Source organism: Syngnathoides biaculeatus, chromosome 4, assembly GCF_019802595.1.
Source record: "Syngnathoides biaculeatus isolate LvHL_M chromosome 4, ASM1980259v1, whole genome shotgun sequence".
In the NCBI taxonomy this organism is placed as follows: Eukaryota; Metazoa; Chordata; class Actinopteri; order Syngnathiformes; family Syngnathidae; genus Syngnathoides; species Syngnathoides biaculeatus.
Window position 1 is genome coordinate 29,127,544 of NC_084643.1, and position 12,517 is coordinate 29,140,060.

The window sequence follows — 12,517 nt, forward strand, 5'->3', positions numbered from 1 at the left end:
CCGCCTAAAACAGAAGCACATATTTTCTGTCTTCAGCCTCAGTGGCGCACAACAGAGTGACTGACGACTACCTGGCATGGCAGTGAATAGTGAATTATCTAAACAACATTTGCATATTGCAATTATTTCCTGGGGTTAATTAGCTGCAGTGGAGTGCACCGCCCTGCGAGACCAGCCTCCTGTCACCAACTCTCTTATACACACAGACACATAAATAAGTTAAAATTGTGTATGTGTGTGCCTATGTATGCGCCAGGCCTGTCAAGAGTGTCCCAACTGTACACCTGTTGCCAGCATCCTTCAGCCATGCCTATCGAGGGACAGTGAGCAAGTGTGCTGTTTGTGTGCATTTAGAGAGTGCAAAGTAATCCATATTATCACCTCAGATAGTATAAAATACAATTCTTCTCCCAAGATTGTCCCCACAACTGGCGCTCTGCTGAACTATTATTGCGAATATGAGCGGAGATGACATAAAAAAATAGATAGAAAGAAAACCTCCATGTACATTTTAGAAGTAATAATGTGTAGCTATAAACTCACTGACCACAACTTTAGATCCAACTGTAAAACTATACGATCCAATTAAAATATACCACCTACATAATCAAATAAAAATAACTCAATTGTTTTGGAATACTTGTTTACATTTGTTGCACCATATGCCGTTTGACAAAATAAGGACAAAGAGTAATAGCAACATTCAACAAATAGCTTTTTTTGGCCCAGGTTGAGTTACATTTCATTTTTTTTTCTCACTGTCTTAAGCCAAATCAGACTAAACTTTTCTTTGGCTTTCAAGTCAGCCAGGATCACGAAAATTATTTAATTTTGTTAAATGCCACAATAATGAGATAGAACATTTCTTAAAAAATTTGATATTTTCTTCGAGGTCAAGAGTTTATATACACAAAGTAAAAATCTGGGTCATCTGGGGCTTCCCCCTTTGTCCTCCAGATGTACTGTTGGTCATTATAGCCAAACAGCTCCACTTCAGTTTCATCAGACACCGGGACATGTCTCCAGAAGTCTCGGTGTCTTTTTGCAAACTGTAATCTGGTTTGTTTTTTTTAAATGTATTTTTCTTTAGGAGTAATGGCTTCATTCGCAGTGAACGGCCTTAAAGCCCATGCGGGTGCAGGACTCGTTTCACTGTGGATAACGACACTCTTTTACCAGCTTCGTCCAGTATCTTTGCTATCTCTGCTTTTGTTCTGGGGTTGATATGCACATTTTGGACCAAAACACGTTAATCTATGAGCCCGTCTCCTTCCTGAGTGGTGTGATGGCTGGACATTCTCAAGGAGTATAATTGTTTGCACAGATGAACATGGCACCTACAAGCATATCTGGAAACTGCAACCAAAGATGAGCCAGACGAGTGGAGCTCTACGATTCTTTCTCTGATTTCCTTGCCCATCTCTTTTGATTTTCCCATGGTTTCAAAAAAGGAAGCAGAATGTTTGAGATGTGGCTTTAAATACATCCCCAGGTGTGCTGCCAAATAACTCACATGATTTCAGTTAACCTATTAGGAGCTTCCAATGTCATGACCTCTCCATCTGGGCTTTCCCAGATAACCCAGATTCTAAATTTTTGTGTTTGTAAACTTATGACTGAAGAAACCTAAAATTCTTAAAGAATTTATTTCTCTCATTATTGTGGCATTTAACAAAATTAAATAATTTGGGTGATCCTGTCATTCTTTGCAGGGGATAAATATTCTATCCCTTTGAGTATCATCACATATACAATGTCTACATATGCCGATGCTACTGTATCTGTTTGATTATATATGGGGTTTCTTATCTTGTGGTAGCATTAAGATAGCTGATGTATGGCAAAGTTATGAGGTCGTTTTGCATACATAACTTGTAATTGTTAGTTTTGTTTGACAAATTGAAAATCTTATTTTGAATAATTGATGACTATCTAACAAACTGCTGCTTTTTGTGAAGTGAGTTGAATTCATTGTCATCGTACAGTGCTCGTATCTCATTTTTACTTGCAAGTAAAAAATAATACAAAAATAAAATAATATTGCGAAATGGTGGCTTGTATCTTGAGAAAACTCTCAAGGTCGCCCATTTCACAAGGTAGCACTGTATACTGTAAGATAAGGCACCGATAAATGCTACGAAGCACATGAATGTGCCCGTCACACAACATGTGTTCCCTCCGTAATATGTACTTTTCATTTGTTTATCAATTGAACTCTTTACAGTTCTTAGACAAAAACAACCTGACCAGCACACACAAAGACAGGGTCTAATGTGGATGTGCTCACAGTCAGAGTTTCTTCAAAAGTAGTGTGGTCTGGTGCATGTCCTGTGTTTATCACTGTAATGAGAAGCAGGGACAAAAGAGATGGGAGAGAGGAAGGTACAGCCGCCGGAATAACAGCCCCCCCAACGCCAACACAGGAAACAATGAGTCTAACAACAAAACACAACACACTCAGCCAAACAAACACTTCAGACCTCCGCGCTACTCTTTCCACCTCCTCCTCTTCTGCCATCAAAACCAAACTGGACGAAAAGACATCGGAGGAGGTGCAGACCTTATGAAGCAAAAGCTGTGTGGAACAGAGAGAATGGAGAGGGTCAAAGTTGATAAACTTTGCTGCACTCAGAAACTCTCAGACTGAGCCAGTATTGTAAGGAGACAACTTTGCTATTCCTTTTCGCTAACTCAAAATGGTAAACACAATAATACTGTACAACAAAAATGTTTTTTTTATTTTCATGGTACAATTTAGTCCAGTTCAGTTTGGTACATCTGTGATTCCTTTGAAAATGCGCCCAAAATACCAGATCTGAATTGGCAGAATTGGTATGAATTTCATTGTTGGCTGCTCCAATAAATATGTGGAGACAACACATGGCCAGTGTTGCCATAGTTAGCTTGAGCCTAAAAGTAACTTTGTAACTGATTACTAGATTTAAAAAGTAACTAAGTTGGAAAAAGTAACTTTTTAGTTACTTTCAGCAGCTGCCAAATGTTGGGGATATCACTTAACACACAGAAAAGCTTAGCTTAACTAAACCCATTACTTGCTAGTATATGCCATAAGAGGTACAGAATGATGTCATCAACATGAACCAATAACTTAAATATTAGTGTAGGGTAAACTTAGTGCATATTTGACTTGCCAAATACAGTAAGTAAATAAGTAAAAAAGCACACCAATTGCAGAACACTTCTCTAAAGACTTAACTGAGAGATAGATGCCGAGTGTGGTCCCTGAAGGCAACTCCAACACTGTGCCTGCCTGTTTATTGGCCGTACACACACACACACACACACACACACACACACACACACACACACACACACACACACACACACACACACACACGCACACACCCTCCGATGCACCTTTGCTCCTACCATCGGAATTTTGAAGTGAAGAGTAAGAAAACATGACAAGATTACAAAACTATTTAACTAGCAAAGATGTAGGTGATTAATAGGGAGAGAGGCACTTACTTATGTGATGTCAGCCGTGCTGTGCATTAAAGCAGCTCACAGTCTGGACTGTGGACGAATTTGAACATTCTCGCTTTTCATTGTAAATATTATTTAAAGCTCCCGTGTCATGCCTATAAACATTGTAAAATAGATATTACAAAGAAAAAAATATATAACATTATTCACTTCAATGTCTATACGAAAAAATAAATGTCATCCACGCGGAAAGTTGCGGAAGACTCATTCGACATCCAAGTGGAAGCCATATTGCCTGCAACATCATCAGCAGATGTTACACCGGGACATTCACCATTGAAAAGACGTCGTGGCAACTTGCTATGGAACACGGAAGTATCTCACAATCGAGTGAAGTGACCGGGGCATTAATACTCTATCGTTCTGAGCCATATTTAGATGATAAGTGGATCACTTCTAACTCACAACAGACTCGCATACAGTACGTATGAGTCTCCCAGGTGGCGCCGCGATGAGCCACCGGAGCCGAAGTCAGTCTGCAGCGGATGAGGTGCTTCCGAAGCTGTCAGCGTCAGACGAGGAGCCGCCGAAGCCGTCCGCGGCGCCAACGGGTACATCGACACATTTAGCACCCGACTTACGTACGCGGACCATTTGTTACGTTCGCAGAGGATTATGTCCCCTCCAACTATTGTTTTTTTCAGTAGCATTATACACACCTACCTACATTTGGAACCCACGAAGCTGTCATCTTTTGCACCTGTGGAATGCATTTTTCACGACGAATCGGGTCGTTTTGAAAAGTATGAATAGTAAATCCATCCTCCTGAGTGTTCGAACTATATCCAGCAATACGATGAGCCAGCATTTTGGCGAACACGAAGGAACAACAAGCTACTTTCAAGCAGGTAAAACTATGTATAAACAGACGAGCCAGCCTGAGTGCGGTGCTGCTGTTAACGTCACTTCCTGCTTCTTCTTCAAAACAAAGCCCTCGAGAAGATTTTCATGGCGGGGAGTTACAAAAAGCCGTACACGTCAAAATCATGGTTTGTGGTGAAAAAACGAATGGGTCCATTCCGGCTGCCTTTTTTTCATTAATAACATCATAAAAATCATGCATTTCATGACAGTGGAGCTTTAAGTATTGTAAGTCTGACGGTGAAAGCTGGGATTGGCTACAGCACTCCTGCGACCCTCGTGAGGATAAACGGTTCAGAAAATGGATGGATGGATGTAAGTCCTTCTGTGACTCCGTTCTTATTGTTTGATGATACATAACTGTCCATTTCGGTATGAATAACTAACCCACAATGCAATATGTGCTTAACATGATAGTAAACCTATTCTTAATGTGTGAATAAAAAAGCAACCAAATACACTATTTACTAAGGAAAATGAAAATAGTACAGCGGAAGTGAAATTCAGCATTTCTTTTCACTAGAAACCTCCTTCGATGTGATGAATTGGCCATCTAAATTCGTTCATGGCCCCTACATTAGGACACAGTGAAACTCTACCAGAAGCACCAGGCCTTAAATGCTTTATGTCCTCCTCGGCACAAGACATGAGTACATGATTGCTTTCATTTGGCTTGATGATTAAACATTAAATTAGGTACATAATTACATATTCGCTAATAGAAAAGATCTTATCAGTTGCCTTAGTGTTTAAGTGCGTGTGTGTATGTGATTGGCCATGATTGCACACTGACGCAATGCCAAAATTGAAAAAAATGACAGTTTTTAAACACCATTCTCAAAATTGTTTTGCAATAGTAATCTTTCACTGTCTTCCTTAGATCTGTTCTTGTTTACTTCTATACCTCTAAGACACACTGAGACAGGGTGGCTCTGCAAGACAGGAAGAAAGGAAAGTATAAGGCAAATTAGCAGCAAAAATGGCAGCATTGTGGGTAATTAACAGGTATAGTAGCTATGGCCAATTGCAGATATAATGATGTGTGAGGGAGAAAAAGAATGTGGGAGACGAATAAGAAAGGGAAAAACTGTATGTGTGAGTGCGATTGTGTGTGAAGTATGTATAAAGGTGCTAGCATTAGAAATTTGACACTATAGAGGTTATATGCAGTAGATGAGTAAGTAAGTGAAAGGGGTTAGGAGGTGAAAGAAGGGTAAAAATGATAGCATACATGTCAGGCCACGTGCAGATTAGCTTGCACAGACTACACAATAAAACAACATGACCTTGACAGGGTCATTCTGCTCTGACAATATTTGCCAGGACATTGTTTCAAATCAATAACTCATTAACAAAGTACAAAGGAAGTTGTGTGGGTTTGTGAGATTCTTTATTAGAAAAGAGAGGCTGCGGGCCAGAAAGGTCATCGCCGTGACATCTCGGTGAGCCTCGGAACCGTCACTCGGGTTGTCAGGTGAAATTACCGCGACCCATTAATTGACATCAGGCAAAAGAGAGAGGGCAGGCAGACATGGTGGTGTTTGTTCCAGGATGACCCTGAGGTGTGCAGTGTATGTGTGTGCGTTTTTTCCTTTTTCTTTTTCAGGTCAGCCTGTATCCACAACAAGAGTGTGTGCAGAGACAGGGAGAGCTCAGTGGGTGGGGGGCAGCCAGGGAGAGCAGGATGGATGTGTTTGATGGTTGACCTAACTAGAAGATTGGGAGCAGGGAAGTGAGACCAGCTACACTTTTTCTGCCTTCAGCAAAGCACACACGCACGCACGCACGCATGCACACACACGGAGGTACTAACAAATACTTAAGCCCCATTTCACCAAGCTCTGTAATTTGTCTTAGCTGAGTAAAGTACACATTTTTTCACATTCCCACTGGCAAATAAATACATAAATAAAAATATGGACATATAGTAATATAAGGAAAAAAAAGACATTAGCTTGGATTGCACACCACCTGTCCTAGGAGACCAAGCAGGATCCCATCGGACCCTACACATCCAGGCCACCAGGTCTTCCGGCTCCTCTCAGATAGGCATTACCAAAAATCCATCCATTTTGTGAACCACTTATCCTCACAAGGGTCGCAGGAGTGCTGGAGTCCATCCCAGCTAGCAACGGCCAGGAGGCGGGGTAGGGCAATTTAAAGTCTCCAATGAATGCATGTTTTTGGGATGTGGCGGAAAATCAAAGTGCCCGGAGAAAAGCCACACAGGGATGGGGAGAACATGCAAACTCCATATATGTGGGGCTGGGATTGGAATGGAACCCTGGTCCTCAGAACATTTAGGCCAATGCTTTCACCAGTTTCTTCATCACTCTGCCCGCAACCAAACAATGCAAACCAAAACTAACAGGCATTCCAACAGCTTCTTCCCTCTTGTCATTAACTTCTTGAAAGGCTAACATACAACTCAAATGCAACATGCTGCCAATTTTCTGCCTCGAGGTGATGTCACATTCTATTGGGCCTGTTAGCATTATATATTATACAGTAGATTATTTGTGCACTCGTGGTAGTGGTAGCCTGACCACTGAGGAGTATCTGCAAAATTTGCACAATGGACATTGACTATCGCACGATTCGTCACTTTGAACTGCATATATTACTTGACGTCTTGACACCCTTTGCACAATGGTCACTGCACTAGATTACCGCTCAAATAGACATTCTCACAGTTCTAAATGCTAGAAGACGGCATCTTTGTACAAGTGTTCTATGTCAATTGACTGTCTGTCTGCTGTCGCACTCAACATGTACTTATGGTATACTAGGGTGGCTCCAACTACTGGAGACAAATTCCTTGTGTATTGTTTACATACTTGGCCAATAAAGCTGATTCTGATCAGGAGTGCATTAAGGTGTGGCATGGAAGGTTAGGAAGGCACTTCTGACACGAGGTAAATTCCTTGTAATTTGGATTTTAAATACGTCATATCTTTTGTGATGCCCAAACGGAACCTTTCTGAAAAGATCTTGTAAGTCAACTCCACTGTGAAATTGTTGTGTTCACTGGCATAGGCTAAATGCAAAAGACAAATGAAAGAAATCCTGACAGTAAAACATTACATTAGACTGAAGCTGTGAAGAAGTAAGTGCATAAAATGGTTAACTCCCACTGTGTCATGCTCTTGTTGGATGTTGAATTCACTGTCAGGTTAAACTATCTCTGGCTGATATTATGCCTCACTGTATACATAGTTAATACAGCTGTTGGAAACAAGTCAGATCAAGGATGACTGTACCGCGGAAAGCTGAAGGGAATGTACCACTTGGTAGAAAATTGGCTCGAGATGTGTTTTTGTCCAACCCAAAAGTTCTCTGACACAGGATAATTAAAGTGCAGTTTACAAAAAAAACAACAACAACAAAAAAAACACCTTTGCAAGAAGAAATTCGCCACAAAGGGCCAGATCCAGACAAACAAAGGTCGAAGCTGTGACTCGATAATCACACAAAAACACAGCAGCTACATGGATGGCATGCAGCCAATTTGTTCCTTCTAGCAAGTGGGTGAGCTGCCCTCAAGCCTCAGCCGTTGACCTCTCCTCTGACCAAATCAAGAGGTTAACCAAGTGCCTACCTGTCCTTGGGTGTAATGAGCCCTACCTCTTGCCATGATCACAGGTCAATAGTCAAATAAATCCTGTCTGTATAATTACTTTTGGGCAAAAGATTGGCATATGGTGGTGAAAGTGACAAAAATCAAAAACATGTATATATACAGTATATTTGTGGGTGGTGTCACGTGTTGAATTATGTGTGTACTCGTGTTTATGTGTTAGTGTGAATCATTAGGGAAATATGAAGTGTGTCGTGAATCAAACTAGATTTCACATGCTAAAAGAGGGACAGGACATAGGTCTAACCAGTGTCAGAGGTGTACGGTAGTACTGGCCATTGAGAGGTATTTCAAAAGAGGGAATACTTCAACAAAAAGCATTCACATACATTAATTGTATAAGAAGGGAGGAGCGATTTTAGTTTTTTTGTTTTTAGCATAACTGAATTAAACCCAGTCTATTAGGAGAAAAACTCATCAGAATCCATATTTTTCCTGGAATATAGTAGGATTATGCTTAATGTGTAATTGAAAAGGAGAAAGACGTCATAGAATTGATGTTCCCACAGTCACGATTATTAAAGATATGCCCTTGAAGCTGCAGTGAAGGTGAATATAGTAAAGAGAAAAAGAACAGAGGCTGCCTCAAAATGTCTTAAAATTCTATCGACGTAATGGCTGTCATATATTTCAAGAGATGTGTGATACTAAAGAAATACTTAATAGCAAGGAAAAAGAAACATTCTTTCATTTATAAATATAAGTGGTGCTTAAAGAATGATGGAGCTCTTTTTTTTTGTCCCCTTTGCTCTTTCTCCCCCCACCTCCCTTTTTTACTTTTCCAGGGCCTGTTGGCCTAATCCCAGCCAGCCAGCCTTGGGTGAACTCTTTGGAAGCTTCTTAAGCCCATGAATGTGCCTTTTGTTCCTGCCATTCCTCCGCTTGGCTGACAGAAAATAGCTAACTGGATTACTGCTAAAATTCAGAGTAAAGTGAACTCCCAAACTTCTATATGGCATAGTGCTAAGAAAGCGCCCCCTGCCCCTCTCACTCTCCACATCAGCATCCCACTTTCTATATCCTCCCAACCCGCCTTACTCCTTCAAACATCCCCCCTAAACATGGGTTGCTGGTGTGTGATCTGACGCAGGATGAGAGAAGAGGGATTAGATAAGGTTGAGGGGTTGCAAACTATGGACCTAAGGCTAAAGAGTAGGAACCTTAAAAGCAGTAAAGAACTTATTAATGGGTGTAAGGAAGCATATAAATCACTTCAGATTTAATAGTGGTGTGAGTGCCTCATTGAAGTTAAAAAAAAAAGGAGAATGCGTTTAGACATTTTATGTTCGTATTTTTACTCTTTCTATGTAAAGCAGATATGGAGGTGTGCTCTTTATGCTTAGATTAATATTTTAATAACCAGAGGTTTTTATATTTCAATGAGCGAGTTACTGAATGCCTGTGTGCAGGTGGTCTTGGCGCTCAGTGGGAGTTAAGAGTGCGAGGTGTGGAGAACAAAAAGGTTTGTATGTGTGTGAATGCACGTGCCTCGGGTGGGTTCTGTTCAAAAAGATGAAAACGGGCCAGCTAAAGAGGTTTGATTTGATCCACCACCCACCCTGACTAACAGAGGTAAAAGAGGTGGTGGCTATGCACAGACACACACACACTCATCAAAATCTTAGTTCTTTCCGTCCTTCAATCTTTTGTCTGCAAACGAAAATGCGTGTGCGTGTGCGCAACCGCATGTGTGACAGCTTACTCCAGGACAGAGCGAGGCAGAGTAATGGCAAGCGAAGCGGCGAGAGTGGGGGAGTGCTTGATGGAAGCAAGGTCAAACAAACTCACATCTTGCTGACTTTTGGGTCAAAGATCAAAATTCAAGGGTCACCAACATAGAGCCAAACTCTGAAGTCATTAATCTTTATCCCGAGCCCTGCAATCCATGCATTTCAGGACAATTTTTTTTGGGCCAGAAAAGCCCAAATCTCTGTTCATCCTTTTAATTAACATTATTCTATATTAGCTTCTTGTTTGTGAATTCTGCACTGTAAAAAGCAAAACACAACAGTATGCTGTCTTTCCTTAAATAGGGCCCTCAGCGCTAACCTCTCCTCAAATAGTCATCTCCTTTTGAACAAAGTCTAAATATAAGTGATTTGACACATCTTTGACAGACACAAATCAAGTGAGAATTAATGGTGTGATTATTGAATCACAACTGAATTTCAAAAGCCTAAACGCTGTGACTCATTCAACTTATTTCCAACTGAAGAAAATCTCTAGAAACGAAAGAGCTTTTAAGCAAACACGAAAAGCAAAAAACCTAGTTAATTATCAGTTGATTAAACTATTGCTACAGGGTCTTTAAAGGTCAGAACAAAACAATCAATTTGACAGCTAGTACAGATCCAGAATTCTGCTGCGCAGGTTTTTTTGGTACAAGTACACTGAACCACATCACACTTATCATTAAAACCCTATACTGACTTTATGTGAGTAAAAGAATATACTTAAAAATCTTACTACTGTTCTACTAAAACTTGCTTCTTGGACTTAAATATATTTTTAAGACTTTTTTGTTCTCTATGCGATTTCCAGACCCCCTCAATTCATTGAGTGCAGCTTTAGTGTTTTCAGAGCCAGAACCAAACAAAGTGAAGTACCATTCTGTTTCCACGCTCTTCAATTGTGCAATACACTTCATGAACACGAGTTCTAATCAAACTATGGTTACAAATAAATGTGGCCTGTGAAATGTAGTTTTATTTATTGTTTATCATGCTTCCACGTGAGAATTTTAACCATTAATTCTTTGCCTTCTGTAACCATAGACCATAGATTTTCTTTGTTTGGTGCAATTACAAATAATATTGCATTTTATTGTGTTAATACCACCACGGTACCATTTGCACAACATACACTACCTGAAGTACATGCACGACATCTGTAAATCAGATTTACAGTTGAGTTTAAAAAGAAAGGGCAGCCTTGAGCATTCAGGTGCAAAAGTTGCCAAATACATCACAATTGACCCAAAAATGAGTTCAAAATCCATAGAGCAGCAAAGAGGAAAGAGAGAAAATGTTTCAAGGTTTGAAATGGATTCAATCCATGGAACACAACAACTGAGAGAAAAGACATGAGAGATAGTCATGAAGGATCTCATAAAATTAAACGTTCTTTATAACACATATAGGTAATATTAATTAAGATGGTATTTTTTCCACATGTAATATTTATTTATATTGCTGTAAAATATCAGTGTAAACAATCTTATAATATTTTCTTCACTCCTAACTCACTGAGTTATCCACCTTCGTCAATGATTCCCTTGACAGATTTGTTATAGAGACAAATTTTGTCAACAGCACCGCATTTCGAAGACATTGGAGTCTGAAATGGATCCAAGATCTGCATATCTTGTCTTTGGCCAAATGCTTCGGATCCTGTCTAGCGTGTATTAACTAGGCAAACATGGGGGAGGTGAGACAAGTTGAACATCAAGATGTGAATCATATTGCATCTGTTTTTGTGTGATAGGGAAACAGTGGGTGGAGAAAAATTAAAATAAGAATTACTGTTAAATGTTATATAATTCTACAAGAGGGGAGATGGGGAAGGAAAAGTTCTGAATCCACACACATGCCAACAGATATGCATCTCGATGCCTCAATTATTCATTTCAAACATTATGGTGAATATCAGTTTAAACATTATTTAGAAGCCAGAAATAACATTTTTTGCAACACATCTACTCATCACTTCAATTTAAAAGCTTCTGAACGATGTCAGGGCTGTCTTACAGCCAAAAACAATAAGGAGTCATCCCTAGTCTCTGCATTTCATCACGTCTGCGTCATTTTAGCACGGTCAGTTTTGGGGGTGCTGTCCCATGTTTTGAAAACAAAGTTACATAAAATGGACACTTACATCCATTGCCATGCACTCGAGACTCTGCTTTTATGATAGTTTCTCTATAGATTTATCTTCTGTAACTCAGTGATATTTATCACATTTGATTGACTCTTCCATTAACACATTGAATTCCATCACTTTAGAATTAATTTATGCTTGTGATATTATGACCATTTTTTTTCTGTTCCCCATCAGCGCTACCTCAAGTGAAAAAGCCTCTATTAATTACGAAGCTCTCCATCACTTTTACACCTAGACAACAGCATGTGCAATCTGTTGAAACACGAAATTTAGTGCCTACTTATTGGGATCTTAATAAATGACCGTCCTCTTAGTAGTAGAACATGCCCAATAAGAGCATGTACAATCTGTCCAAGTGAAAACAAAATTATAATATTAAGAGCCCACCATTTGGGATTTAAGTATATTAGTTTGTAAATGTTTTATATGTTCAGTAGAAACAAAAGCAGTACAAGAAAAAAATCTTACTAATACTAATACTTACTTTTATACCAATGTGTGTAAAAGCATTATAGTAACTTGTGTCCGAAATCTACCCATTGAATGCTTTTTGGGTCAATTGCACTTTTTACATTATTATTATCAGATTTTAATAAAAACAATATGCTGAAAATTTGAACCAATTACCCTTTT

The 12,517-nt window shown here is 39.6% G+C and overlaps 1 protein-coding gene across 2 annotated transcripts in view; it reads right to left on the reverse strand.

The window, feature by feature from the left end:
- The window catches only part of arb2a (ARB2 cotranscriptional regulator A), a 181,783-nt gene that overhangs the window by 96,256 nt on the left and 73,010 nt on the right, over window positions 1–12,517 (reverse strand). The gene's annotated exons all lie outside the window — the stretch shown is intronic.